Here is a 27268-nt window from a genome sequence, read left to right on the forward strand (position 1 = left end):
TTTGTGTGAGAGCACAAAACAAGCAGAATGTCCGTTGTATAAAAGGGTGTCTATTTTACTCCAGGTACCCATAAAACTACTACTTCGCAGACGTAACTTACAATGCCTGTAACAATGAAAGTAATTAAGTTCAGTAGGACACGGGACGTCCTTCGGAATATTTGCCGATTGATCGTAGAAAGAAGATAAGAGTCAAACGAATAACAACATTATCTGAGGTTAATGGAATGCCACAATTGTGAGGGAAGAGATTTTACTATCACTGAATCGGTAGTAAATATCGAACATCCGAACCGATTACCTTCACCGAGTGATTGTGTGTTTTACTTTACGAATTAGTTTTTTTACTCATAAAAATAGATATTCAAGTACTGGCCGTACTTTTCTTTTTTTTTTACACGGTTTGGTTTTAGTCAATTAAGATCTTTAGCGTTAATGTAACAATGAAGGAAAAAAAAACACAAAAAAGCAGGTAGTATGATAGTTGTGAAAGTTCATGTTATCCGAGAAATTAATGGATTTCAACCGCCTTAAAAACCTAAGTGTAAACTACACCCAACCAGCGACTGTTAGATTTTCTAACAATTCTGTATAAAAACCTACCAAAACCTGTATAAGCACTGGGCGTATGCGGAATTGTTAGATTCTCATACAAAAAAAATGAGAGCTTACAACAAATGTTATAAGAAAAGCTTGCAAAATTATAAGATCTCACACAATATTTGTATAAGAATCAAGCATTTTCGCATATGCCCAGTTCTTATATAGGTATTGGTTAGGGTGGCTCAAATTAGTATGGGAAAAACTTTTTACAATTTTTTTCATGGGCCTCTTATTCGGTTCTATTTGATGCCTTGATGCTCTGGACAAAATTTCAGCCAAATCGGTCAACGTTTGGGCGGTGCTAAACTCGTTGGAAGTTTATATGCAAAAATGTATGCAGAAACAACCAAAAACAGTGAATTGCAGTTGGACGGCACAACTTACGATGAAGAACTACGATACTCATTCAGATCTTGAAGAATTTAATACAGAATGTTATGCAGAAAACCGCGAGAAGATTAGAGTTTTCCCGGCTAAGTTATTACCATTTCTCTGAAGTGGGGTTTGAGCAAATTTAGTTTCTTTTACCCTTGAAAAGAAATAAATTCACCCCTACAACACTCCAGTAAAATGCTAATATCTTTGCCTAATAAACTCTAATCTTCTCGCGGTTTTCAGCATAACATTCGGTATTCAATTCTACAAGAACTGTATTAATATCATGGTTTTTGATGGTAAATTCTGCTGTCCAACTGCAAATCACTGTTTTTGGATGTTTCTGTTTACATTTTTTCCATAAAAACTTCCAACGAGTTTAGCACCGCCCAAACATTGACCGATTTTGCTGAAATTTGGTCCACAGCATCAGGGCATCAAATAGAACCGAATAAGAGGGCGGCCCATCAAAAAATTTGAAAAAGTGTTTTTTGAGCCACCCTAGTATTGCTAGGTTCTTATGAAGAATTGTCAGAAAATCTAACAATCACCGTTTGGGTGCAGTTGGTGGGAAAAGAACTTCCTACGTTTGGTATGAATCTAGAATACCAACCAATTTTCGTCAGCTGTTACGAGCAGTCGATAGCCACCTGCGGCTACTAAGTAGCTGAGAGTATCATTCGCTTACAACGATGCCTAAAAACCACGCTTTTCAATCGATGTAGAGCCGCTTACTTTTTCCATAAAACGTCCGCATATCCGGCCGGACTCCTAATTGGAATGCTGATGGATCAGATCAGGTGTTAAACTCTGATGCAATTTGGACTTTCGCATAAGCATGAGCATGATGACCGTACATTTCGTGTGTCCACGACGTTAGGCATAAGTATTTATTTATTTACTCAGACTAAGGTTGGAGTGCAACAAATGAAAGTCTTCGCCATTCAACTGTGTCCATGGCTGCACGTTGCCAGCGTAGCTACGCAGACTGCGAGCGGTCCGCCAAATCGTCTTCCACTTAATCGATCCACCTTGCCCGCTGCGCACCTCACCTTTTTGTGCCCGGTAAATGCTGGGTAAAGCGTACCATTGGTACTTCGCGTACCTGAAGGAATAAAATAGACTCCATCTCGCGGTCCTTAGCCCGTGGTGCTGGCCGGGATACGAGCAACCTTAGAGCAGATCGGGTAACCAACCCCGGTGGGAACTATGGTCGTATGCTGACAGGGAAGAGGGGTTTGCTCCTCTCCGGAGGTGCAAATTTTACTGAGCGTCTGTTCTCCATGTCAGGATCGGCTCACAACAGCGTCTGTTCTTGTTCTTGTTAGGGGCCTGATCATCGTCCGAGTGCCAGCGAGGGACTCTAAGTGAAACTGTGCACCATAGTCCACCGGAAATAAGGAGGACTGGTCCTCCGGAAATTTAGGGGGTTTGGTGTCAGGCCCTGCAAGCCAACCTTTAAAAAAAACATACACAACGAACAATCAACAAGAGGTTACGGACCGGAACCATCGGCGAAGACCACTGCGACGAAAAGGGACTAGCGATTGGAAACTCGGTTCGTGGAACCTCATATCTCTCAACTTCATCGGGAGCACACACATACAAGAACCGTGGATTCGGCATCGTAGCGCTGCAGGAGGTTTGTTGGAAGGGATCAATGGTGCGAACGTTTAGAGGTAATCATACCATCTACCAGAGCTGCGGCAACACACACGACCTGGGAACAGCTTTCATAGTGATGGGCGATATGCAAAGGCACGTGATCGGGTAGTGGCCGATCAATGGAAGAATGTGAAAGTTGAGGATCAAAGAGCGGTTCTTCAACTTCAGTATAATCAACGTCCATAGCCCACACTCCGGAAGCACTGATGATGATAAGGACGCATTCTACGCGCAGATGGAACATGAGTACGACAGCTGCCCAAGTCACGACGTCAAAATCATCATAGGGGATTTGAACGCTCAGGTTGGCCAAGAGGAGGCGTTTAGAGCGGACATGGGATGTTCAGCGCTAACCGGGTGACGAACGAAAACGGCCTACGACTAATTGATTTCGTCGCCTCCAAGAATATTCGCAGCACCTACTTCCAACACAGCCTCCCGTATCGGTACACCTGGAGGTCACCACTGCAGACAGAATCACAAATCGAACACGTTCTGATTGATGGATGGCGCAGATGACTCGCCGCCTGGAAGAAGCGGAGTGCGAGGAGATGGAATAGCTGTGCCGTTCTCAAGATACACGCTAGTTCTATCAGAAGCTCAACGCATCCCGCAAATGCTCCGTGCCGCGAGGCGAAATGTGCCGGGATAAGGATGGGAGCAGCATCTCGAGGCAGCGTTGCCGGAAGACGGATGACGGATGAACGTGTGGTGATCGAAAGGTGGAAGCAGCACGAGGAACATTTGAATGGCGCTGAGAGTACAGGCAGTGAAAGTCAAGGCAGCGGAGGAGATGACTACATCAGTTCAGCGGACGATGGAAGCCAACCAGCCCCCACCTTGAGGGAAGTTAAGGATGCCATCGAACAGCTAAAGACCAATAAAGTAGCTGGTAAGGATGGTATCGGAGGCTCCGATTCGGAGCTGAGCTCATCAAGATGGGCCCGGAAAAGCTAGCCACTTGCATGCACAAACTGATAGTCAGAATCTGGGAAACTGAACAGCTACCGGAGGAGTGGAAGGAAGGGGTTATATGCCCCATCTACAAGAAAGGCGACAAGCTGGAGTGTGAGACCTTTCGAGCGATTACCATCCTTAATGCCGCCTACAAAGTGATATCCCAGATCGTCTTCCGTCGTCTATCACTATTAGTGAATGAGTTCGTGGGAAGTTATCAAGCCGGCTTCGTTGACGGCCGATCGATCGATTTTTTTTTCCAGATTGCACGAGATCTCGATGTTTCATGCATTTTTCAGACATTTTGCATCAATTTTTCCAAAAAGAGTCCCAAAAAGTCAATTATTCTCAAAAAAAAAATGTTCAAGACAACACCAGATCTCGACGTTTCATGCATTTCTAAGACTAATGATTTCAAAGTCCCAAAAAGTAAATTTCCCAAAAAAAAATATCGATTTAACCCCAGATCTTAACGTTTCATGCATTTTTGAGACGTTTGGCATAAAAAAAATCGGTTTCGAGTTTTTCCTGTACCACCCTCTTGGAAAATTTTTGTGTTTCAAAATAGTCAAACTTTGACCGCTTTGGACAACACTTAAAGAAGTCCGACTGAGCAGAAATTTTGCATAGGGACTTTTTTCGAGGAGATGAAACTTATGAGCACTACCCGTATTTGAAGTTCGATGGTCAAATTTTTCCATACATTCCATTGGCACCCCACGTGAACATATATCAAATTCTTATTTTTGTGATTTTTTTTCAGCAGTGAGTACGCATGGTAACAAAAAGAAGTGACGAAATTGGTGTTGTATTTCTTTGTTTCGCGATGAAATAAATTTTATCTCATCGCGAAACAAAGAAATACACAGTGTTGGTGAAATCACTCATAAATTTCAATCAACGAGCGCTCCCGTGCGAACGAAATCATCTGCGATTTTAAAGGAATGCATCATGCTTGAATTTTTCATGCTAAAACGCATCATTTCACTCATTTGCCAAAAAATCATTTTGGTTTAAAACGCATTTGAAATCAATTTGGGTGCAATTTATTGCTTATACATAAAAGAGTGTCTAATATTTTATGCGACAATTCATTGTTTTTAACGAAGGAGAACAAAAGAAAACCAACCATGATTCAAATGGATGATTCAACTCATCCATGAGTTTTTAGATGCTGCGTTGGGTGCGTTTCAACTCACGCTTGATTTAAATCATCCATGAGTTTTGAGATTTTGAGTTTTTACCAACACTGGAAATACAACACCAATTTCGTCACTTCTTTTTGTTACCATGCGTACTCACTGCTGAAAAAATCACAAAAATAAGAAACAAATCAAATTGCTTCCCATTGCTTTGTTTTTGATGGGATGAATATGGAAGCCATGAGATGAATTCCAGGAGCAGTTCCCCTATAAAAAGGACGATTCTGGGGTTGAACTCAACGACTAATGCTTATGAGACAAAAACGGTAGTCAAGTCACTAGATCACCAAGCTCGTCACATCGGAAATAAAACAAATCATCATCGTTTACATATTAAATAAAAAAAACTCAAAGGTTCAGCCCAATCGGGTTGTACGCAAAGGTGACGTAGGACTACGTAGCTATACGAAATGGAGGGTATTTTTCATCATATTTTGTGTAAATTTATTGCCATTGTGCAAACTGCTCGGAGGTCAACCGAATCAAGAAACTGAAAGTAGCTCCCAGTTGGATGAACCAGCCATGGAAAAGGAATCGACTCATCGGCCGCATCACCACTGAAGCCACTCGCCTATCTTTCAGTGGATATCATCAGAATCCTAGAAGACATTATGCTCAAAAATGTCCGGAATAAAGGAAAGATAAGCAGAATCGGAGGTGGCGCGAAACCAAACACAAATATATTAATTTTCAACGTTCGACTTCCGCACGCGATAGAAACGTACATGCATCGTTTTCTATAGCGCTGGTGGCAAAGTGAGCGGGACTTCAAGAATAAATTTTCAAACAGGTTTTGACCTACGATCCTACGATTTATTGTTTTGAATAATGCCCCATTTGAAAAACTAAGGCAGCTAAACGACATTTTTCACAAAGGTGGCGTCTTCATCGATTTGGCCGTCGTCGACGGAAAGTGAAATTTTCTGGCTAGATTCTTTGGTTTTGTTTCGTTAGTCATTAGAAATGATATCCATTTTTTCCGGGTTACCATCGTTTGGCGACGACAGAAAGTTGCCCTTTGGTAGCACAACCACAAGCGCGCGTCGGAGGGAGATAATGCAATGAGTTTGTTCAAATGTAGGCGTCAGTAGCAGACAAATGGAATATCCTCACAAGATTTTGATTTGTTGTTGAGGTTGAATGACGACCACCAACGCAGACTTCCACCACCAATTCGATGATTTTCCTTTGAAAATGCTACCAGCGCGCCTTCGTGCTGCTGTGTTCGCTCCGCTGCGACCGCTTTGCGTAAAATCTTGTTCAACCGCTCTCTGCGAAATCCCGATCAAAATCCGCTGCATCGAATGCCGAACCGCTCTCTGTGGAATCCCGATCAAAACGGCTCGCGCGCGCCGAACAGCAGCTTTCTTGTATTAAATAAATTAAGCCCGTTAGACCCGCCCCTTTGTGATCTGATATGGGTGTAAATATAATGTGCACTTATAACGATTAATGAAGGGGCGGGGCTAATGGAATTACTTCATTAGATATAAGAAAGCTGCTTTTCGACGCGCGCGAGCCATTTCGATCGGGATTCCGCAGACAACGGACTATTCGGAGGATGACAAATTCTAAGAATCCTATGAAATTTTCTAGCAAGATTCTAATTTGGTTATGAGATGTTGTTTATCTAAGATGCGTATTGTTGCGAGGAATAACAACAGAAATTTGACTCAAGACGAAGTTTCTTCATATTACAAAATATTATCTTTCGGCATCTGTATGTCCGAGTGACGTTCACCGATGGGTGGTTGCTGTAGATAATTACCACTGAGGTGGCGTCTTCATTGATATTATACAAAAGCCACCATTTCATACAAAAGAAGGTCGATCCGGCTATCCGAAATAAACTTTCTTCAAAGTGCAAAAGAAGGTCGATCCGACTATCCGAAATAAACTTTCTTCAAAGTGCAAAACTCAATCGTAAATAGCGAATTCGATAGCGCAACGGAGAGAGATGATGCAGAAAATTTTATTTGATGGGATCACTAACAGCAACCAAGCTACCACGCCAAACCCGATGCCACCGAAACAGTCCATTTTTGCAATTAACTCTTTCTTTTCATAAAATGTTAATCCTGTGAAGAACCATTTTTTCTTTTCCCAATGCTCCTTTCCAACTAGCTGACACCACAATTTGTAATAAATTTTCAGCATCGGCATTGGCGGTGCGGGATCGCCACAGTGCTATTTTTATGGTCAACCCTTTCTTCATACGAAATTCTGGTTCGTTGAGGTTGAATGATCTGCAGCAACACATCGAGCACCACCACCAATGCGATGGATTTCCTTTGAAAATGTTATTAGCGCCTTCCTGATGCTGTGTCCGCTCCGCAGCGATCGCTTTGATGCGTCTGCTCTGCGTGAAACCTTGTTCAAACTGAGGATTAGATCCAAACCCGCAAGTGATTGATTTTTGATGTCTGTGCTAGTGATGTATGTACGTGATTGGTTAGTTGACCTATTTCCAAACGTTTTATCAATTATCGATAATAAATAGTTAAAAATTAGTATTTTCAAATAAATGCGAAGAAGCGTTGACTCATCCTTGATCGTACGGTCCAAAAAAAAAGAAAATCCATCGAGAAACGGCTTAGATATTAAAGTTTAAAGTCTATCATATTTTCGTGACGGTCCCCGATTTTCGCAATCGTAAAGTGTACCCCAATATAGAAAACACAGACGTAGTCCTACGTCAAAAGTAGGTATCCTATAATGAGAGATATGCAAAAACTTTTTCAAACGATTTAGCAACGCTGTTACTTTTGGTAGCAAACGCTGCCAGTACTTACCGCAGCGCAAAATGTTGAAGTTGTATATGAATTTGCATTTGATGACAATTTGGAATATGTTCGGCTATCCACTAACAGTGTTTAAATGAACATTGCCGCTAAAATTAAAAAAAGCAATATAAATGAACGAAATACGATGCATAAACCACATTACGAAAGTTACAATTTGTTCTTTCGATAAACCTTTTTGCCTTTCTCGTACACTAAGTGTACGTAAAGGCTATAATACTGCTTCAAAAACAAAATTTTGATAGGAGGCCGATCGACTCAGCTCGACGAATTGAGGTGATGTCTGTATGTGTGTATGTATGTATGTGTGTGTGTATGTGTGTATGTGTACAAATTTTGTAGACACACTTTTTAAAACTTAGCATTACCCGATTTACTCGCAACAATTCGACGGGGAATGCGGTCCCATTGTTTGCTATTGAAAATTGGCCCGATCGGACATTGCATTTCGGAATTATTGAAAAATCATTGTTTTTTCCCAAGGGTCCCCCCTTGGAAATTTTTTTTCAAAATCGAAAATTTTTTTTTTTAATAATGGTAAGAATTTATTTATTTATTCAGACTAAGGCCGAAGTGGCCTGTGCGGTATATAAGCGTCTTCTCCATTCGGCTCTGTCCATGGCTACACGTCGCCAACCACGCAGTCTACGGAGGGTCCGCAAGTCATCTTCCACCTGATCGATCCACCTTGCCTGCTGCGCACCTCGCCTTCTTGTGCCCGTCGGATCGTTGTCGAGAACCATTTTCACCGGGTTACTGTCCGACATTCTGGCTACGTGCCCGGCCCATCGCAGTCGTCCGATTTTCGCGGTGTGAACGATGGATGGTTCTCCCAACAGCTGATGCAATTCGTGGTTCATTCGCCTCCTCGACGTACCGTCCGCCATCTGCACCCCACCATAGATGGTACGCAGCACTTTCCTTTCGAAAACTCCAAGTGCGCGTTGGTCCTCCACGAGCATCGTCCAGGTCTCGTGTCCGTAGAGGACTACCGGGCTAATTAGCGTTTTGTAGATTGTCAGTTTGGTACGGCGGCGAACTCTATTCGATCGGAGCGTCTTGCGGAGTCCAAAGTACGTACGATTTCCAGCCACTAAGCGTCTCCGAATTTCTCTGCTGGTGTCATTTTCGGCAGTCACCAGTGAGCCCAAGTACACAAATTCTTCTACCACCTCGATTTCGTCACCACCGATGCAAACTCGCGGTGGGTGGCTCACATTGTCTTCTCTTGAACCTCTGCCTATCATGTACTTCGTCTTCGACGTGTTGATGACTAGTCCGATCCGCTTAGCTTCCCTCTTCAGTCTGATGTAGGCTTCCTCCATCTTCTCAAAGTTACGTGCCATAATATCTATGTCGTCGGCGAAACCAAATAGCCGGACGGACTTATTGAAAATTGTACCACTCGTGTTAATCCCTGCTCTTCGTATTACCGGTAAATGGTAAGAATGGTATAATGGTAAGAAATCATAGTAATAAATGCAATCTATTCCCCTAAAGTGCTTTTATGACCTTTCTTATGTGATTTTTTCAGCACATTTTACGATGCACGAGAAAGGCATCATCGCCGCTAGGTGGATTAATCTGGGTTTTTTAATCTTTTTCATAACAATTGCAATACCTCTAAATCTACAACAATAACAATGTTCATTTGGTTCATATTTTGACAGTTGGCTCGAAAAGGCCGCTTTCGCATGTCATTATAGGACTAGAACTAGGTTTCTGCAGTAAGGCTTGCGAGCTTTCAAGCAAGTTGTAGAAAAACCATCACGCTTAAAGTTAATCACAGTGCTGGTAGCGATGAATGTAGTTCAAAATAGTGACTTTAGTGACCAACGATGACAAAAAAGTGACCAAATAGTGACTTTCCATTGCAGAAAAGGTGACCAAATAGTGACTTTTGTACGAAGTTTTGATCCGGGTATAGAGCTACAAGTTGCATTAGGATTGTTACGGTATAATTCGTTGATTGCAAACTACTGTTTCATTTTTGAAATCTTTATCTAGAATGCTATGAGAATCAAGAAAAGGCAAAAACAACAAAAGCATGAGGATTACTGCTACTGGCCACGTCCACTTTCATCGTAAGGAGTGAGAGGCGAGAGTCCAGTGACTGCGACACTCTCATTAGTACCACGGAGTTGGATGCTAATGATGGTATTCGTTGGATGAGCCAGAAGCTAGCAATGTAACCATGGTATCTCATATTAAGTAACACACCACGAGAAGGTATCTACCCGGCGTCACGACAACGGGTAGTTAGTAACAAGTTGTGTCACAAAATTATGTTAACAATTACAACATCTGTTGTTTAATATGAGCCCGAAGTTTTTCGGGTAGACCGTCACTTGTCATTTGTGCTAATAACACGACATTTTGGTTGTTTTCAGTACAAATATCAACTATTAAAATGAAAAATGAGTTATTAAACGGCGGCAAAATGCATGTACTTATAATAAAATGTATTTTGTGCTGACAAGTTGTTATTATATTTCGAAAATTAATGTTAACGCATTCTATAACAAAAATAACCGCAAAATGCGCAAACTTACGAGCTGCGCAAAGTGAAGTGCGTGCACGATAGTCGCCTAAAAAAACATACATCCAGAAAAAAAGCTACTTCGATTTTTTTCAAAATTGGTCGCCACGTGGTGCATTCCGGCAGTGAATGCTTGGATAGCACGTGCTATGTGTACTGCGGAGACATTTTTCACATCTAGGAGAGCAGTTGATTTAAAAGTATAAGATTGCTAATGTCGTTACCAAGATGAATACACTACTAGGTGCTCCAATCTGCCAAATTCACGATTCAGCCATCTTGAATTTTAGTATGGAAGAGCCAGCCGGTTTGTTTATGTTTTGCACCGAAAATGAATTTTTCACCTCCGCCGTCTTCTCGTGCATAAACTGGGCAGATTGAAACACCTAGCTGTGTATTCATCTTGGTCGTTACTGTTCGCGTGATTAACATGTAGGTTACTTCGATCTGGCAGCCAAAGTACCGGTACTACAAGTGTCAAACCCATGTTGGTGATGAAACAAAACATGCACTACAATATGATGCATGAACTATGGCCAATTGAAGCTTGTTGAAGCATAATTTGGCAAAATAATTTAATTGACTACAGCGCCACTAGCGTTCTAGTACTTATGCTTCTACTATGAGAGCCTTGGAAAATGATCATGAAAGTTGAAAGCTACCAGATTCACATTTGATTTGGTTGATAATAATAGGTACAAATGATTTTTTTTTTGAACTTTTTTATTCTTGTTATTCTTGTTATACTCAACGTATCCCCGGGCCGTGGCCAATCTACGTTGTATGACATTAGGCAATACGTTTACACTGCTGGCTTAAATTTTCAACGTGACGATTAATTTATATAACTCATGAAATCAATGTGAACTCGACTCGTGGAAAACTTATTCCAGGTTATCCGAGGCTTGTGATAGACCCTTTATCACAACGGACCTTTCCATCCACTGACTGGTAGGCTCGAGCGTCCCGTCCTCTGCTTCAGACCCATAAGGGGTCCGAAACAGTTCAGTTTCAGGCTAGTAAACTTGTGAGAGAATAGAAGATAGAGGAGGAGAATGTGGAGCGGCTTGTTTACCGCTTCCGGCTCTAGCGGCTGCTATGGAACCTATTTATTAGAGAATTGTTTGTAGAGATAGAAACGGTTGTGTTTATGTACATGATAGATGTTCAGACAGTTCGGGATCGCAACGATAGAGTTTGTTATAGCTTAGAAACTTTTTAGATGATTTATACTTATGGTAGAAGGAAATGATTGAAATCCGTTTTCTGATGATTGTCGAAGAAGCTATGTAGATTGATATGATATAGGTACGTGCAGTTTGGGATTAGCATGATCACGTTGGTTTAAGTTTGGAAACAAAAAATAGAAAAGAAGTGAGCAGGAGGGTGGGGAACAAATACCTAACAATTTGACGTAGAAAGATTAAAATAATTAAACTGAATTAGAATTAATCAATTAAATTTTACACTTTTGATCGAACTTGAGTTAAAAATGTGTTCCAAGCGTGCCCACCGAATTAAGTATATTGCGAGTACTGATAACCTATGCTACTAAATAAAGCTCGTGATTAAAAATGGAGGTTGGCTCATCAAAATATAATATTATTCTAGATATTCTCTTAAGTTCGAAAACTGAATCCTAACTATCCCGAAACTGCTTTCACCATGCTGCCGCCCAGAGCACAGTCGCCTCTGCCACTCATAGGCAATGTCCCTCGCACCGCCTTGACAGCCTTAAGAAGTATCTACCAAAATATTTGAAAACTAGAATGAATTATGACCATGTCCCGCCATTACATAAAATGATTTGTTCAAGCAAAGGCGTCATAGATGCGGGAACGACATCGCCATAAACGACACGGGACAACCATGCCCCACACGACAGTGCAACAATGCACCGAATCTGGGACCTCCTAAACTTTTCTATGCAACGCAGAGTTTTACCCTCTCTTGCGTTATGTGATGTTGAAAATAAGCTCCTAATCATTTGATGGCAAAAATAAAAATAAAATAAAAATAATCAAACAAAATTAAAATATTCTAGCTAAATTTTACTATTTTGGTCGAGCATGGGTCAGTCGCCTGACACCCGCGTTGAAAAATATGTTCCATGCGTGCCCCCACATAAAATAATAACGCGTGCTAATCACTAATGATACTAAAAGATTTAAATGAAATTAGGTATTGTTCCCGCTTATCATTTTAGCACCGCCAGGGGGAACTTGGCCGATACCCACTGCACTTTTCTTTCCCTTAGCACAAACAATTAACCATCATTTGTGATATTTAAACGGAATATTATTGGGAATTCTGAAAAGGCAGACAATCAATGCAGTTAGATTGCCAGGTAATACGTGCACATCGTAGCACTGGTGATGCATCACAATCGTATATATACAGGAGTATATGCACTATATGATGACATTGACCGGAAGATTAGATAAGCATTTCCCCCCAATTTTTTTTTTTTTTTTTTTTGAACTTTTTTATAACAGACAAAACAAAAATAGTGACTTCAGTGACCATTCTATGAAAAATAGTGACTTTAGTGACTTTTGGATGCAAATAGTGACTTTATAGTGACTAGACTCAAAATAGTGACCAAGTCACTAAAAAGTGACTCGCTACCAGGCCTGTAATCATACAACACAAATCGAAATTCAGCCTCTGCAATAAGTTATAGGACATTCACGCCAAGATTGATACAGAATACTTCAGTGAAAACTAAAATATTAGCTTGTTGAAAACAAACTTCTATTGAAAAATTATTTTTTATTATGTTTCGGAAATTTTTTCTTCTTTTTTTTTGGCATTACATCCACAGTGACATTGCCGCCTCGCAGCTTAGTGTTCATTCAGCACTGCCACAGTTATCAACTACGAGGTTTCCAAGCCAAGTTACCATTTTTGTTGTATTCGTATATCATGTGAGATCTCGATGATACTTTTATGCCCGAAAATGTTCTAAACCGGATCGGGAATCGAACCCAGCTAGTCTTGCTTTCTAGCCGTGCATCCTCCCGCACGTTGGCTAGAAAACAAAGCACATAACCAAAGCGCAAAAGCACCGAAAACAACAGTCACGTATAATGTGTCTGTTTTTGTATTAATTCGTATATTGCGCGGTTCACACTCTAATAGTCATCCACTGTTTACCCACCCAAACCAAGCAGCTGCAATAAATGGACAAGCCGCCAATAGAAAGAGCAATCTCCACATAACTGCCGACTGACTGGTACGATCAACTTCTAAATTGCGTCGGTACCGTTCGCCGCTTGTCAAATGAACAACGCGCAACCAACCGCATGATGACGGCGACGCGGCGTATTTTTCTGTTGTTTTGGAGTCGTGTAACTGTTCGTCGTACGGTATGGTGATATGAATGACGTATACCGGGCACGGGCATCCCGTCAAATGTTTCTTCGTGACTCGTGTGCTTCCCCCATCACCCACAGCAATAACCGAAAGCTCACTCGTCACAGCTGTGTATTGCTGGTGCAAGTGACGAAAGGGACTGCTGCTGACAAATGAAATCGCTTTTTATTAGTTCACGGGGGCCTTCCGTAGCTCAGCGGTAACGCGCGCCTTAAAGCAGACCAGGACATTTTCGGGTGCGAAGTTTATTCGATTTCTCAGCACACGAATAAGTTGTGTTGACTTGAAAACCGCATAGTTAACAACTGAATAATTAACGTCTGCGATGCGACAATGACGCTGTTGTGGGATACGACACTAGTGTCAAGAAAAAGAAGTCAGAAACGGTGCGGCGTCGCGACGCAGCCGGTGCTTTATAAATATATTTTACGGCTGTTTGCGAAATGACAAACGCACTGCCGTTAAGTGTTCACACATAGACTCGGTTGGGGGTTTCGAAGCAATGGGAAATGGGGGAAATGTCTCGCTCTGTAATGTGTGCGTGTGCGTTAATATCGTCTGAGGCGGGTCAATTTGAGAAGAATGACTGATCATTTTTATGTAGCTTTTCGCATTAAATATATTGGACAAACAAAAATTTAAGCACTGTGAACTGCGCCATCGAGAAATATAAGAAGTTTGTATTTACCAAATGGGAGGCATTTTATTTTAATGTTGAAATCATTTGTATTGTGTTCTTTATGTGTTTTAATATTTTCCAGCATTTATTTCAAACAGTCAGACAACATGAAAGATGTTTGTTCGTGATTTTCCCTTTGTCAAGTTTCAGTTCTACACTGCGGAGGAATTGCGCGATTCTTTAGCACCAATACATCCCAGGAGACTTACAGCTTGATTAGCAGTTACTTGATTGGACAAAAACATATGAATTGACGCAAGATCGTGACACAGCCCATCTTTCATGTTTCAGAGCCACTGTACTGTCACTAATTAACAAACATTGTTGAAAACAAAAATATTCATTTGGACTTGGACAAATCCCTGCTTCCTAAACAAAAACAAGGCATCCTTTAATAGTTGGTATCTATCTTTATCGCGTCCTGAGGTTACAAGAGGTTTCGAAATCGTCAACAGCAATAGCGCAACGCCGTTCCGTGGGACGTATGAAATACAAACAGTGGATTTACTAAAAGTGAGTATATATATTTTCTCATATTTCAGGACGAGACTAAACGTTTTTTGTAGGTATTTTAAATGATAATTTTAAAAATAATCATGCAACCAAAAATCAAAACGAGGAACGGGTTATGTCTGTGCCACTGTAAGCCCTGGTTTCTATATACTGTCAAAATCATACCCTAGGATATCATACCCCGCTAGCATAGATTTAAAAAATGGAATTGAAATAAAAGCATTGAAATGTTACACTTCAATGCTTTCACTTCAACTATTAGGTACAACTTTGCTTTAACCTAGGCTAGATGTACCAGTTGTGGCTATAGCACCAGTTGTCGCACTAGTGCTTTATATGCCAAATGGCCAATCAAATCACCGCAAACCAAGTTCATATCGATAAAGCATATTCATATGATACGATAAAACCTTTGATCTCCTCCAAAACAAGCAAAGCATAATTGTAAAAATTGATTTTGCTTAATTTTTGACGTCCTTTGCACCAGTTGTCGCACTAGTGGTCCTTATTTGGCCAGTCCCATAAGAAAACAATGGGATTTGCCAAATAAGGAACCAAAATTAAGAATAGTGCCACAACTGGTGCATGCGTTCCTATTATGGATTAATCAATTTTGAAGATAATAACCAATTTTATTGTGGTTTTTGCAGCTGTTCCAAGGAGCAGGGAGTAAAACCTTTCGCTTGATATATAAAGTGCACCCACATGCCTTTTACTTATTTATTTAAAAATAGTTGTTCTTATGTATGGCGACAATTGGTACACCGACCCTATTTAATAATTTAAAAAAAAAGGTTGCTGCAAAGTGGGAAACACAACCAAATTTCCCTAATACAGATTATTTCCTTGTCGTATGGTTTAAAATATGTATCATTTTATAGACATAACCAACGTAAATGTATAACCGCTCTGGAACCAGCCTCATCATTCAATACTAGAAATGAAAGTGTCGACGGCCGGTTGCCGGCTGCCAGCGGGGTCGTGCATTAGTGCAGATCTAAGAAATCGGAAGACATTAATAATTTATGAGTGGCATTGGCATGTCCATCGTAACCGGGTTGTTTCTGTTGCTTTGTTTGGTTTGCAAAGATCCATTCATAAATAGCATCGGAACACGGACGCTATGGGGGTATGCTTTACTAGACAGTGCTGATTGTAGATTTAGTTTTTTTTCTGGCTTATGAATTTTTAGTCGTGGCATAACTGTAACACACTAATGTACTGCATTCAATCTTGTGCTTGGGTGAGGAAGTTCATAACTGGTCCGAATGGAAGACAGAAGCCATGACTGTCTAGAAAAGTGACAATATGACGACGCTCATGGTGATTATTATGGTTTTGTGGGAAAGATTACCACGATAATGACATGTACAGCTGAATGCTCAATGTTATTTAATGGCAAGATGTTTTAGTCTTATAAAATAATGACCAACGGGGATATGAGCAACTTTTTGTTTCTACAATCGAAACAACCATCGCGCAATCTAATCGCTTCTGCCTAACAAAAGAGAAAACAGCAATAACTTACATAAAACTAGTTCAAGCATTTACACGCTTGCTCTTGTAATGGCAGCAGTTCGCTGGTGCTACTCGCATGAGCGCATTTAGTCGTTCGTGTTTCTGCCGCTAGATATATCGGTTATTTTTTGTGCAATTATAATTATATTTACTAAAATACTCTCGGTCATGTTATGTAGAAATAAGCAAATCTTTTGATCACCTTCATTGTTACGGTTTCATGTTCCAACAATCGTTCATAGTTGACGAAACAAATAGGTCTACACAATAGATGAAAGTGAAATATGAATCTGATACATCTTATACACGCAGCATTGCGGAAATTTGCACTCCATAAATATTCAGATAAATGTCACTCAACAATGTTTCTCTCGATCCCGAAAATACGTCTATCGATCGGTTTTCTACAGCATGACAAAATTCGCAAATATAGCCAAAACAACTGTTTGTGACACGTTACTATTTAGCCATCAACTAATCACACAACATTTCAATCAGTTATGTCATGTCAATCACATTTTGCGACACCGTCAGTATTCCACAATATCAATGCGAATGAAATCAAAGCGACATCGAATGTCCATTGTTAAAAATAGATCAAACTATTACGATTCTCGTAAGCGTTTTTTTTTTGTTCTTAATATAGCTCTGGCATAATCATTTCTTACAGATGAAAGATGCAATTCAACAGATTCACCGCTGGCTGGTGGATTGAAATAGAATTTCAAAGCCATTGAAACGGTATCACAGCTCCATAGCACACCAACGACCACGTGACGTGCAAGATGCGAACCATGTTACCGTGCGCTCCATAATATCTAGATAAGTGCAAACTCTCTTTCACGCCCATCATCATGCTGCGTTTCGTTTGGTGGCAAAAGCAACGTGAAGTGTGCCGGTTATTGTGAGTCATAATGTTTGAGCGGAAAAATAAAGCTAGAAAGAAAAACTGGAATAACGCAAATCTCCCACTCCAGCACCGCGGCTCGGTTTGTCTAGTGGTTCTTTGCACTCGTCATATTTGTCGCAATATCAAATGGTTTGAGCATTTTTTCCTCATATTCCTTGCTGAGATGGGTACCAATGCCTCATCTTTCGTTTTCCATTCATCATGTTTTTGTTTCGGTATTTTGTGTGTTGTGTGCAACAGAGGGAAAAATACACTTCAGTTTTTCCACAGCTTTGATGTCCTTCCTGATTTTTTCCTCAACTGCGGTGTAAAATGGTTTCTTGGAAAAACTAACCATTTGAGAATTTGCACATTTATCATCTCGTTTATCGCCCGGGTAAGCTTGGTGGTCTAACGTTTCTGCCAGAAGGTAGAAGTCTTGTGTAAATACTCAAGCATGGTTCTTTACTCCTTTGAATCTAATTTTTTTTAGTACTTTGGTACCGTAAATTTTGATATTGGTTCAGGTTCTTCCCCGGCCAATGATGACGTCAGTGCTAGAAAGCCACTGACTTAGCTGCCGTAATTTAAGAATGTGACGTAAGCGCCAAATTACAACATGTATATTTTCCATTTTTCTGTTAAAGTGCTCGGCTACTCGTTAACACCATTTTTGGAATAATTTTTTGAATACTAATATTTGATTGATAAAAAGGTAAACAAAGCAACTTAAAATTAAACACATTAAAATAAACTTTAAAATTTTATGAACAACAGATACGGTAGGTAGGCTCATCCCGGCTTAATAACAGGTGGCGAGGCAGGATATACTTAGTCGGTTGGTGGTAAACGTAATTGACTGAATTGATTGATGTTGACTTTGTTGTTGAGAAGAAGAGGTATTATGGCCAGAAGTGTGGAAAGGAGACTTCCAACCCTGAAAATTCAGGGAGGCCCGCAAGCTTCTGTGGATGTGACTTACACTTGGGTTAAGGTGCCCGGGAGGCCCAAGCTGGCACCTAAATCTTGTGGTACGGTCCTGCATCTTTTAAAAAGCAAATGAGGGTAGCTACACTCCTTCTTCTTCTTCTTATTGGCATTACATCTCCACACTGGGACAGAGCCGCCTCGCAGCTTAGTGTTCATTAAGCACTTCCACAGTTATTAACTGCGAGGTTTCTAAGCCAAGTTACCATTTTTGCATTCGTATATCATGAGGCTAACACGATGATTGCCTAGACTGGCACCGGGAATCGAACCCAGCCACCCTCAGCATGGTCTTGCTTTGTAGCCGCGCGTCTTACCGCACGGCTAAGGAGGGCCTTTACACTAGTAGTATCATTAGCTAGGGCGTCACGAATACTGAATAGTACACCGTAGTTGAACCGAGAAACTTCCAAGAAGCTTCCAAGTTGTTCCCTTTTATAAGCGCATCGCCAAGGAGTGGTTTACGTTGTTCTATGCTCTATGCCAGTAGACCCTAGCCAGAATCTATGACAAAAGGTGGAAAGACAAAAGGTGGAAAGACAAAAAGGTCGAAAAGACAAAACGTCGAAGGGTCGATCAATAACAAGTTGGGTACATTCCAAAAAAATGCATTTAGCTTCAAGCAGAAATAGCACACTCATCTCATCAATCAAAGTTGAAGAATGAGCAATTTTCAAAGAAGAAATAATTACTAAGAAACAATATCATGAATATATAAATAGTTCTGTTAAAGATTAAAAATATTGTTGATTTAGGAAATGAATAAAACTTGTATTGTGCGCAGTGTTGGTAAAAACTCAAAATCTCAAAAGTCATGGACGATTCAAATCAAGCGTGAGTTGAATGAAACGCACCCACATTAGCACCTAAAACTAATGGATGAGTTGAATCATCCATTTGAATTATCGTAGGTTTTCTCTTGTTCCCCTTCGTTAAAAACAGTGAATTGACGTTTGTTGCATACAATGTTAGACACTCTTCCATGTATAAGCAATAAATTGACCCCAAATTGATTTCATGCGTTTTGATTTTTTGGCAAATGAGTGAAATGATGCGACGCGCTCGGTGGTCTTGTGGCTACCGCTCCTGCCTTATAAGCAGGATGTCGTGGGTTCAATTCCAGGCTCGTCCCTTTCCTACTTTGTATTTCTATCTTAGTTCTTTCTGTGTTTCACGTTATACCAAAAACGTTTCCTACTGTTATAACCTTCCACACAATCCCAAAACCTCCCGTGGCACCTATGAGAGGTCGTAGAGTTCTCTGCATCTTTCTTAAGTGGGTGTCCAACAAACCATCCTTCCCCTTCCTCAGCATTCGCAAGGACGTGGCCAGGACAGATCTCGACTATTGGAGAGTGCATTGCTTTCATCTCAGAGTTAGTGATTAGTCCCAAATCAATATCTGTGGTAACGGATGAAAGTGATGCTACTCTCATAACAATAGTCTTGGCTTGTACCACCTACGAATTTGTGCGAACTGCTAAATGCTAATGCTAATGCTAATGCTAATGAGTGAAATGATGCGTTTTAACATGAAAAAGTCAAGCGTGATGCATTCCTTTAAAATCGCAGACGATTTCGTTCGCACGGGAGGGCTTGATGATTGAGAGTTATGAATGATTTTACCAACATTGATTATGCGAGACCTTTTGTCCTTTCGACATGCTGTCTTTTCCGTCCTTTTGTCCTTTTCGACCATTTGTCCTTTTCGACCATTTGTCCCTTCGACCTTTTGTCTTTCGACGTTTTGTCTTTCGGTCTTTTGTACTTTCTACCTTTTGTCCCTAACCTCCCTAGCCAATAGGGGGAGACTGACGCCAGCCATCGTATGCAGAATCCAGTCCCCTTGGATGAGGCAAAGGATCATGTGGTTTTCGGATGTAGTGGAAGCATAAGCAGCAGCTTCATGGCAAATAGCTGGCTGCACACGATGGCGAGGTATTTAAGGAACAAGCCCGGATGCTACACAGAGGTACTGATTAAAACCCCGAGATAGTACTAACAAGACCCCGGTGAGCAAGGCAAGTCAGCTGCAGTCTATAGAGTAATCTTTGTCAATTACCGAATTGAACTCAAATTAACCACAAGGTGACAGTTCGATAATTATAAATTACTCTGGCCGCAAAGGCAAAGGCCGTAAAGGTTATACATTCGCTCCAAAACCAATTTTTTTTATCGAACGCCCTGAGATCCAACTCAGTTTGACGAATTGAGGTGATATCCCGAGTAGCACACGAGTAGCAACCAGATTATGTCACAATCGAGTTGCAGCAACCAAGTTTGCATGAAATGTGTTACTTGGGGTCTGTGAGTGTCTGTGTGCAAAAAAGTCCTGCTCACTTTTTTGGGCACTTACCCGTAACCGATTTGCTCACAAGTTGCATTCGACTGGGAATCCTGTCCCATTATTTCCTATCGAAAATTGGCTGGATCGAACTATGGGCTTGGAAGTTATGGACGAAATACATGTTTAGACCATAGACGCGTAAAAAGGTTAGCTCAATTTTTAGGTACTTATCCCTAACCGATTGCTTGCAACAAGTTGCATTCAACGGAGCATCCTGTCCCATTGTTTCCTATTGAAAACTGACCGGATCGGACTATGGGATCAGAAGCTATGGCAAAAATACATTGTTCTGGGTGGCCTCTCAATTTCCATTTTCAAATTCCCGTTTTTTTCCTGGTTTTCCCGGTCCACATATTGCAACTTCCCCGTGTATGGTGCATCCAAAATGGGATATGATCAACGAATTGGTTTTTTGTTGCAATGGACAAGTTTGTGGGAAAAACTGAACTATCAGAAAAAGCAAACCAACTGCCCACACGGAACTTTATCTTCTATATAATAAAAATGAAATGGTCTGTGTTCGTATCCGCATAAATCAAAAACGGCTGGATGGATTTTCTTCATTCCTTAAGCAAATATGTTCGTTATCGTTTCCGACGGGTTTATATGATATTTCCTCATGTAAAATTCACAAGTAAAGCTGAGTAAATCGTGAAAATCTAAAATTAAGTTTCGTATGGCACTTTCGCATGGGCAGTTAAAAAAAAGTACATTGCCTACTATGCAGAACAACGTCTGCCGGGTCAACTAGTACAAAAATGTATACCTTATGCTCTAAAAATGTTATGATTTATTAAGTGATGAACCTCATTAAAATTATTGCATAGTTTCTCTTTGCTTAAGTAACTTCGAAATAAAGGTGCGCGATGGTCCAGAAACCGCGACGGCTAGGTTATCGGCGTCAAGTTGAGATTAATTCTAGCCGGCGGCGTGGCAATACTTTAATGCATTTGATTGATGAAAACTTTTTAAGAATTTTTTCAAGATTTTATTTACTAAAATTTGTTAAAATATCAAAACTATTCCAATTTGTTCAGGGAATTTTTCTTCATCGGAAAATTCTTCAAAGCACTCTCGGGAAATTCATCAGCAAATTCATTGGAATATCCTAAAAAAATCTTCGGAATTTTCCAAGGCATTTTTTTTTGAATTCTTCAAGGAGTTCTTCTGAATTTCTTCGGCAGTTTCATCGGAATTTCTACAGCATTTTTTTTCGGAATTTCTGTAAAAATTCTTTGAAATATCTTCGAGATATTTTTCGAAAATTTCTCTAAGAAAATTCTTCACAATTCTTTTGAAAAAATATTTGTGAAGTTCTTCAGCGATCTCCGGAATTTCCTCGGCAAGTTTTCAAAATTCCTTCGGGATTTTTTTTTTTTTAATTTTTCTTCGAGAAATTACTCGAAATTTCCTCAGGAAATCCTTGGGATTTTTTTGGGCATATTTCCTTTATAATTTGCTTGAGAAATTCTTCAACGTTTCCTATTTGAAAATTCTTTGAAACCTCTTCGGGATTTTTTATTCAATTTCCTCAGGGAATTCTTTAAACTTCATTTTATATTTAGGATTTGGTTATTTTTTGGGATCATTTTGGCCATTCTTTGGGAAATTCTGCGGAACTCTTCCAGAAATTCTTCGAAATTTCCTCGGAAAATTCTTCGGAATTTTCTCAGGAAATTCTAGAGCGTTTCCTCAATAAATGCTTTGGAAAGCTTTTCGAAATTCCTTTAGTTTTTTTTTTCAAACTTCCTCAAAAAATTCTTCTAAATTCAAAATTCGGTAAATTATTTGAAATTCCCACGATGAGTTTTTCGAAATCTCCGCGCTGCAATTTACTTCGGAAGTTCTTCAAATCTTCATGAGGAAACTTCTCAAGGTTTGGTTTTCAAATACCACCCAACTATTTTTAAACTTTGAAAATACTATGGAAGTAATAAATAAATTACAAATGTTGAAAGCATATTCAATGAGAACACACCTCGTCTTCCTTATGATTTTTTTTTATATTGATTGAACAAAAACATTATTGTAAAAATCGTTGAATTAAAAAGCGATTCCTAAGATATTAATTAAGGTCCTGAGCAGGGAATCAATTTTTCGTAGATGCGCATACGAAACAAGCGACAAAGCAGAACCAACAACAAAGCTTTGTTTTTGTCGGAGATAATAATGACAAAGATCCGAAAATTTTTGTCGGCAACAAGAAAGAAGACAATTTTGTTGATAACTTTTCATCCCGTTATTTTGCATATGTCTACAGCAAATTTCGGATTTCTGCTATCGTAGTGTCTGCTTTTAAAGAAATATTCGAGAATCTAACTCTGATTACTAAAATATCATCGTATTCACAGAAATATCAGAGCATGGAAGGCAAACAATTCTGGTCATATTGTGTTCGGGTTCTGATAAAGGCTTATTGCGAGGTGCGTTTGTCAGTAACACACTCGGTTGATGACAAAGGGTGTATTGTTAGGCGTTGCTCGAATATTGATTTCCTGGTCCTGAAATTTCGATTGATTTTTTTAAAATTTTGTACATAAATTAGGATTTTTACTAATTACTGAAATCCAGTACATTTATAATTAGTTAGATAATAAAAATCTTAACAACATGCATCCTTATAATAATTCTAATAAAACACTGTTATAGAAAAACTGATTCTGATATCGATTGTACACATCTATAAAACAAACTGAGGCTCCGTAAAGTGTTATATACACTTGGGCCTACCAAATAACAAACTTGGAAACAAAACTCATTCAAAATGCACATCAAAAGGCTTCAAATAAACCCAGAATAATTTCAAGAAAGCAAATTTTAAAAAAATACGGGAAATTGGTATACATCAACGAAATTTCCGGTAATTTCTCGGTTCTCCCCAGGCACTTGACCGATTCAATTGTAGCAAATTACATTCGACAGAGAATCTTGTCCCTTGTCCCTTGTCTATTGGAAATTGGCCGGAACGGGATCAGAAGTAATGCCCTAAATACATTTTTTCACGCCAGAAACGAGCCTATTGTATCTAGCCCATTTTTTAGCCTTTGACTCTTTGACGCGAAAAAAGGCAATTTTTCAAGAACTTATCTTTAATTGATTTGCTTACAACCGCAGATTCCGTTCAATTTTGTTGGGTATCGAAAAATGACTGCGTTTGGACACGCATAAAAAACACCGTTCAGAACTTCAGATACGCAAATTCAGTTCGAAGTTGTAAAATATTTCATTTCTATATACAGCGGACAAAAGTTTGGAATCAAAGATTGACTCGGTTTAAATAGCGGAATCGAAGAAGGATTTTATTCGACATCGCAAGAGGATGCTGTTTGGAATGACAAGAGTATCCAACAGAAATTGTAAAAGGACTACGTTTAGAATCGCGAGAGAATGATACTCGAAATGGCAGATGAATTCCGTTCGGAATCGTATTATAAAGCCGATCGAAATCGCAGAATGATTACGCTCGGAATTGCAAAAGAATTCTATTCAGAACCGCAGAAGGATTTCATTTGTAATCCTGACAGGACTACATTTGGATTTTAAAAGGATGGATTCCGGCATCTAATCTAATCTATTCTCATACTTGCGTAGCCAATACTTGAAAGCATCCTGGAAAATGACGGTTTCTGAATTCCGTCATTTTTTTTTCATGTGGCCAGGCCAACTACGCAGTATGTACCGCAGAGATGACTCCTAGATATTGAGCGACTTCAGGAATACCTAAAGTCGCTTAATAGCTTGGAATCGAGGGGAAAGGAAGAAAGCGTGGACCTCCCGTACCAAACGCTTTCAATAATATAGATACCTAATATATAATAAAAATCGTGTGTGTGTTTATGCAAGGATGTTAACGATCATCCAGTAATTTGCGTTCGATCATTTAGTAGTTTGTCAATAACACATTCCAGAAGCTGAATTTCAAAATATGTTGTATGGTGGACTTCTAGTACGAAGGTTTTTCTAAAACTTTGTCTAATGGTGGGAATTCAACTAATTATGGAGTTAGAGCGCCAGTTCCAGTAATTTTAACTAAATGATTGGAATTTTGTTATCATTTAGTCTAAGTTACTTAAACTATAGCTATAACTCCGTTACTAGTGAAATTCAAACAACGAACCATTAGGCAGAGTGGTAGAAAAACCTTCGCACTAGAAGTCCACCATGCAACATATTATGAAATTCAGCTTCTGGAATGTGTTATTGACAAACTACTAAATGATCGAACGCAAATTACTGAATGATCGTTAGCATCCTTGTGTTTATGTATGATGTTTTTTTTTCTTCCTAAACAATGCAGGGGGAATCTGCTCAACAGACATCCTGGGTTGACCAGGAAGTGCGGGGTTAGGGATCACCGAGGGAGGCAGGACTACATCCCCGACCCGCTAAACCGTTTCCATTGCCGCCAAGCCCATAGTCCCTTCGGTACAACCAGAAAGTAATGCTTCAAAGGGGGGCCAGTGCACAACGCACCCTCGAGGTTAGCTGCGTGTCCTTGCAGCACCGAACTTCGTAACTCGCTTTTTTAGAAGAACACCATGGTATCGTGCCAGCGCGTGGCCGGCTTTCCAGGTGGCCTTACCACGCCCTATGTCCTCGGAAGGTGGGAAGGGTCGACTTCGCGCCTGCTTCCCTCTGCACGGCTGGTATCAAGAATGATAATGCCACGTGCACCCCAAATTGACCTTTCTGCGATAGGGCCTATTCGCCAGCACACAGAGGGACTTGCCGACGCGAGGCCTACGCCTGCCCCAGCCTTGACGAGGACCCCTTTCCGTCTTCGGGCTCGGAACCCGCCCGGTTGACCGACGCCGCGAAAGCGACGATACCATGTTGTTCTTCGCGCGGCCACTTGTTCGATAAAAGGATCGAGTTCGACCACAGAGCATGACCACCGGTATGACCCATGAACCCGACTCCGATCCCTTGGACCACCTCTTATTTGCGCCTGAACTAGCCATCCTTGAGTCCACGCACCACCTTCTGTGTAGCTCCGAGACGATTTGGGCGATAGCCGATAAAACGGCGTTCCAGCCAATTTCATCTTTACACATCCTCCGAACTAGGTTGTCCGGGGTAGGGTCCAGACCACATGTGGCAAGCATGTGGTCATGCATTGCGCGAAAACGTGGGCACACGAACAACACGTGTTCCGCCGTTTCCTCTAAACCTGCGCACACCAAACACTCGGGCGAAGCCGAGCAAGCCAGCTGCGTTACCTGCACTTTGATTTTGCAGCACGCTTAAACGCCGGGCACATCGAACCCCCCATGGGGTGCTTGCTGTTCACAGCTTTGCTGGAACAAATCAAACAATTGGGAGGGTTCGTGCAGCATTGTGCCTTATGTCCCTCCAATCCGCAGCGTCGGCAGAGATTACTTCTGTCAGGGCCTTTGCAGTCCCATTGCTTGTGCCCCGGTTCCAGGCACTTGAAGCAAACTTCGGGTTGCTCGTATATGTGCACAGGGCATACCGACCATCCCACCTTGACGCTCCCTAACTTGACTACCTTGGAGGCGTCCGCTGCAGATAGCCGAACCAATGCTACCTGCGTCCCTGCCGGACCTTTCCGTAGCCGAACGGCTGCGGTGGGCGTCTCCACTTCACACTGTCGCCGCAGTGCCGTGACGAGCTCTTCGACTTCAGTGAACTCGCCCAGGTCTTTAACCCTTAGATTCACCTCCGTCGTGAGTGCCCTCACCTTGACCGTCTCGCCTAGGACCTCCTCCGCCAACTTCTTGTAGGCGGCGCCCGCTGCGAGACGCCCCGCTTCAGCTCGAGTATCATCTCGCCCATCCGGGTACGTCTTATTCGACGTACGTCGGCGCCGAGTTCACTGAGCTTGACGTCACTCCTCATCGCCTTCAAAACGTCCGAGTACTTAGCCTCGTCCGCCGCGATGACTAGGGCATCGCCCTTGGAGCGATTGGCGCCTACCCTAGACTTCTTGCTACCCTCATTCGCCTGGGCCTTCTTTTCGGCCCTTGACGTCTTCGGTTTCCTCTTGTTCCTGACCAGGGTCCAGGAGGCGTCATCCCCCTCTATTTCCCTGGTCTGGTGCGGCTGAGAACTTTCAGCCTGCCGTAACCCCTTACCACCGTCTTTCCTGAGTGGACGGACCTTTCCAGGTCCTTCCTCCCCAGTTTTGAGGTACCTGACCGGGGTTCAGCTTCCAGCCCCACTACCCTTGTTCGGGGTAGTAACCCTCCGCGTTTTGGAGCGGCCCCAGGGCGCTCATCCCCTGGAGACTGTCTCCCCGTTTTGTCTCCCCGACGTACCTGCAAATACTTGAGCCTCAGTCTGGGTAGACTTTGGCACCACCGTCTTCGCTGGCACGCCTTCGGTCGATTCGACCTTGCCCGAGTCCGCGAATCCTTGGGCCTCAGTCTGGGTAGACCTCGACTCCACCGATTTCACGGGTTTGCACTTGGCCGTCCCGACCGCCCTCTCCAGCTTGGCGTCCAGCATCGACTTTCGAAGTTTCTGCAAGCTCCTCTTGAGGTCCTTGCTGATATTATGCTTCGATGACGCAAAGTCGATGATGGCATCCAGCTGTTCCGTCGCCACCTCGAAGGCCGAAAGCCCATCGCGTTTGCGGTTCATCGCCTCCACAAGCCATGGGCCGTCAATAACCCCCACCGGCGTTTTTCTAGCCGAGAGGAAGGTTGAGTGACCCACGCTGGCGCTGCGCACTGAGCTGCCGACTATTGCCTCTGGCCTCCTAGGCGGAGACCTGAACAACCCACCTCTTGCGAAGGGGTTGTCGCCTACACTACTACCACTAATTGAAGAATTGACTTGGTTTTCCATTTTGGTCC

General features: G+C 41.5%; 1 protein-coding gene across 5 annotated transcripts in view; it reads right to left on the reverse strand.

The window, feature by feature from the left end:
- LOC134212207 (E3 ubiquitin-protein ligase MIB2) overlaps nt 1-27268 on the reverse strand; it is a 121980-nt gene that overhangs the window by 43798 nt on the left and 50914 nt on the right. The gene's annotated exons all lie outside the window — the stretch shown is intronic.

This window comes from Armigeres subalbatus, chromosome 2 (assembly GCF_024139115.2).
Source record: "Armigeres subalbatus isolate Guangzhou_Male chromosome 2, GZ_Asu_2, whole genome shotgun sequence".
Lineage (NCBI taxonomy): Eukaryota > Metazoa > Arthropoda > Insecta > Diptera > Culicidae > Armigeres > Armigeres subalbatus.